The sequence below is a fragment of the Danio aesculapii genome, chromosome 21 (assembly GCF_903798145.1).
Source record: "Danio aesculapii chromosome 21, fDanAes4.1, whole genome shotgun sequence".
NCBI lineage: Eukaryota > Metazoa > Chordata > Actinopteri > Cypriniformes > Danionidae > Danio > Danio aesculapii.
Genome location: NC_079455.1, coordinates 46,497,557 through 46,502,556, shown reverse-complemented (window position 1 = coordinate 46,502,556; position 5,000 = coordinate 46,497,557). Strand labels below are relative to the sequence as shown.

Here is a 5,000-nt window from a genome sequence, read left to right as displayed (position 1 = left end):
CCGGAACTACTTTATTTGGCAATAACCAAACACCTGAGAGTGACCAGCAACCAATCAGAATCAAGCATTCGGTGCAATCATTTAATAAAAGTTAATAATTTGCAATTTTAAAGTCAGAACCGTGACTAGGGTTAGGCGATGTCTAATGTGAAGCATCGTGATGGACGATGGCATCGTCGTCATAGGCTGAGGTCAATTAATTATTTATAAATGAGTAATGAATTCTTTTTACTAATAATTCTATTATTTGTAGCCTACTGTTTCAACTAGCTAACCCGCATGGTCTTAGTTTTACCCATAACCAAATCATAAATAAAGATAAGCTACACACAGATGACCACCTGTCAGTCAAGATATGGACGTAATATTCGTGACGTCACCCATAGGTTTCTGAAGTAGGCGGAGCTACAGACGCCTGCTGGCATTTTGCTTAGCCTGTAACACATTGAGCCACTAAACATTGTTCTTATGATGATTTTCTACAGGAGGAAAACACTTCAGATATAGTCTGTATTAGTAAATTGATGAACTCCAGCATAACACTGTATGATAACGCTTCAGATGACTGATCTAGAGCCTACAGCTAATCAATCTGGCAGATTCTGGAGTGCTTTACAGCTCTAAAGAACATTAGAAATGATAAATGATCTTAAATAAAACAAATACATTTATATTTATAAGGATATAATTTCACTCAGCTCTGAAACGGAGGCCAAGTGAATGGTTTGTGAGCACAATTAAGTGCACACAGCATGCCATATCATCTGATAATTGTAGGAAATAATTCCAAAAAGCAACTGACAGTGTGAATCCACATAAAACAACACAAAAATAGGATGAATAATGCGAGTTCAGCAGCTAATCAGCTAGAATCAGCTGAGGTGAAGTGACCGTGACCAGTGAGACCTAGCTGTCACTCAAGTAGCCACACCCTTAATTATGCAGACTTAATATAACTTTATATAAACAAAATTATAAAAAACATTCACCCCCTCACAGTTGTCATGAAGGGTAATATTAGCTATACACACCAAAACTATCTTTTATATTGGGCTGTAAACATGTTTTATCGGCTGTAAAACTAGCCAATTTACCAATGCAGTCATGGAGTTCCAGGAGCCCCCAAAGGCCAGTCGATGAATTGCAGTTTCAGTTACTTCCATATTGGCTTCATGAGGGAGAGCAGGATGTTGCCGCTTGGTGTGCACATCACTCTCAATATGCGCAATAATGAAGCGTGCTCGAAAGACACGATATATGAACAGCCCTTAGTTAATAGCCTCAGCCATAGCTAATCCAGTATGTGTAAGTATTATCCTCGGTGTACAAGCTTGAAACTTTAAACTAGCGCACAGTTGGCGTAACTTTTAGTTGCAGCAGTGTTGTTCCGTGCAGAAACACGATGTTGAGAAGCCTTTACAATTAATTAACTGTGACGAATCAAAGTGAAACGGGTTAATCGTTGCATCCCTCTTCATGATTATAAACTGAACAGTGAAGTTTGGGTCATTAATATAATCTGTGCGTTTATGGTGATGTAATCTGAGTACTTTTGGATTACATTAGGATTACTTTTGTGATTACTGATTAATGATGTCGATAACTCATTTTGAATTGAATAACAAAATTTGTGGTCCTTAATTTCAGGACCTAGACAAGCTTAGAGGTGTGAAACTACACTGGTCTCGCGGTTTGGTTCGGTTACGATTATCATGCCTTCGGTTCAATTCGATACCACGGTGTATTGACGATGCTTTCCATGCACAAATCTATATTTTACTTTACAGCACCGCAATTCATTCAATCATTTTCTTTTCCGCTTAGTCTCTTTATTAATCTGGGTTCCCACAGTGGAGTGAACCGCCAACTTATCCAGCATATGTTTTAGCAGCGGATGCCCTTACATCTGCAACCCATCTCTGGGAAAAATCCAAACACACTTATTCACTATGGACAATTTAGCCTACCCAATTCCCCTATAGCGCATGTGTTTGGACTGTGGGGGAAACCGGAGCACCCGGAGGAAACCCACACCAACACGAGCAGAACATGCAAACTCCACACAGAAACACCAACTGACCCAGCCGAGGCTCGAACCAGCAACCTTCTTATTATGAAGCAACAACACTACCTACTGCACCACCGCGTCGCCAGCACCGCAATTCTTGTATTAAAATTAATCATTATTAAACACATTTTCTGTGTATTTTTAATACAATTTTGTCCTTTAATTCAAGCAGTCAGATAAAGAATAAACTGTACCTTTAATTTAACTGCTCAAACAAAAGTGCACGCACTGAACAACATGAGCATTTATAGCAAATAAACTAATGTAAATATTATCCCGCTTGCTGTTTGAGCGTTGTTGAGTTGTTATGACTATGATTGGCCACACGCTGGCGCTGTTCACTGATGAGTGAGTGACACTGATAAACTGCAGCAGTGATCACAGCTGATCCGTGATAGACGCGGTGGAAAAAACTCACACAGAGAGTCCACAGTGAGAGAGATGAAATCATGAATAATATTTGATATATTGAATAATATGATATATTCTTTGAGAGAGAGAGAGAAATGGAGTTTACAACTTTTATTTCTCAGCAGCAGTGAAACGGCTTGTGCTGTAACGTCAGTGAAAGTGTCCAGCAAACACACACGCAGTGTATTGTGCACAGTTTCTGTGTTTTTATATAGTTGGAGTGTTTTAATTACTCGCGCTCGTCTCCCTCACCATAGTAAGCTGCCACAATATAGCGCATTTTACACACTGACGTCATTTATCTCATAACCGGTTATGATTATTACTGAACCGATACCGAATTGTCCTCATCTGCATCTTTGTGCACCAAAGACAGAATTAATTTTGACACCGCTGTAAGCTTGTACAGTGTTTAGTGATGTTTTTATTGACTGTGTTCGTGTTTTCTGTATTTAGCCATTAAACTTTAGTGTCAGAAGTGTTGAAGTTACGTTTTTTTTCATTTCATATGATGAAAAGCTCATAGTGTTTATAATATAGCAGAGGATGTTTTTAATCACTGTATTTGTGTTTTCTGTTTTACGCTACTCAGTTAACTTCAGTAAGAGTTTAGTTTTTTATTTTTAATTGATGACCTACACTAGCTTATATCAAGGTTATTATAGTTAACGAAAGCGAACGAAAACTAAAATGTAAAATAATCGTCGTTAACTGAAATAAAAATAAAGACGAGAGTTTTTCATAAACTAGAACTCACTGAATCTGTATTGTGTTCATACAAAACTAACTGAAACTAACTAGAATTATAGTGAAAACCTCCTTTGTTTTCGTCTTTGTAAATATATTTAATACATAATCTTACTGTAAGCCTTTTAGTAGTAAATCGATTTACTAAATCTGACCTGTACGGCACCTCAGAGTCTGTAATCCTGCTGCCATTGGCCAGATCGGGACATTTGCTGGTGGCCTGACGGTCAATCTGGCCTGCCACCGTGAGTCTGGCCTGCCGTGCCAATCTTTTTAACCGGATCTTCTTGTTCACCAAATCGAACTGAATCATTTGAAACTATTCGCGTCTCCAGTAAGCACTCATCCACAAACTACTTACTTTTTAACATGCCTAATACCCCCTCTGACTCTAAATATTCCAATATATACTCTTATTCAGTTATTCAAACAGAAGCGTTAGACTAAGATCAAATTTGAGAAGCGTTGAACCGATAATACAGCGCATGCGTGATTCAGTGAACCAAACACAAACAGTTCATGACAGCCTGCTGTGACTGAACTAAACTTGAATAACTGCAGCGCGGGTAAACCGAGGGCTTAATGAGAGGATCTGGGATCGTAATGGATCTGACTGACATTACTATTGCTGACTACATAATGTTGAGTCCTAATAATATCCGCGTTAAAGATCTGAACTTCCCATCACTACTGTGCAGTTAACCTCAGAAGCAGCCTTGCACACATATACACACACATGTACACACACATGTACACAGGGCTGATATTTTCTGGGCTGGTGTATTTGAAGTTGAAGATGTAGATGGTAGTGGTAGATGATAGTGTTCCTGTGTCCTCTGAATACAGGTATCAAAAAGTGTATGGCTGAGTTTATATTATACAATAGATATTCTGGTGATTTTGAATCTTGCACCTAACAAATATCCTCATTTAGGAAAAAACTAAGACTAATACTGAAACTAATAAAAACTAAACAATTTCAAAATATAGAAACTAATAAACACTAGTAAATCTGCCTCTAAAACTAATTAAAACTCACTAAATTTGAAAACAAAAAGTCAAAACGAAATAAAAACTAAAACTAATGAAAAATCCAGAACTATAATGTAACTATAATAATAATAATTATAACCTTGGCTCATATAGACCTTTTTCTTGGCTGCTGCATAGGGGGCGCCATAGTGACCAGCATCTTCAATACGCTACACACACACGCGCAATACTTCACTGCAAACCAGATTTCTGGCATGAAACTGAACAGGTGTGTAGGTCGAACAATTTACAAAAATGACCAATAAAAGTCTGTTACTGATCCTCTGCTGGCTGATCTGCTGTTGATTCCAATCGTGAGCTGTTTATGTTTCATTTAGTGTGTTGTTTTCACCATGGTGTGTGTTTTTCTGTCATTTCAATATGTCACTGTATTTTCACTGTGTATGTTATTTAATCAGTGTGTTAGTGGGACAGTACAGGGGACTTTAGCCATGACGAGGCTTCATTTAAACAGCAGAGGATGCCGTCTGACAATGAGGGGAAAATTCAATTCAATTCAATTCAATTCCCCTTTATTTGTATAGCGCTTATACAATGTAGATTGTGTCAAAGCAGCTTCACATAAAAGGTCACAGTAAATAGGAACAGTGTAGTTCAGTTTGTAGTGTTTAAGTTCAGTTCAGTTTAGCTCAGTTCAGTGTGGTTTAATAATCACTACTGAGAGTCCAAATACTGAAGAGCAAATCAAACGATGCGCAGCTCTACAGATCCTGAACCATGC

The 5,000-nt window shown here is 38.0% G+C and overlaps 1 protein-coding gene across 2 annotated transcripts in view; it reads left to right on the top strand.

Annotated features, from left to right (window-relative positions):
- lhfpl2a (LHFPL tetraspan subfamily member 2a) overlaps positions 1–5,000 on the top strand; it is a 34,084-nt gene that overhangs the window by 25,421 nt on the left and 3,663 nt on the right. The gene's annotated exons all lie outside the window — the stretch shown is intronic.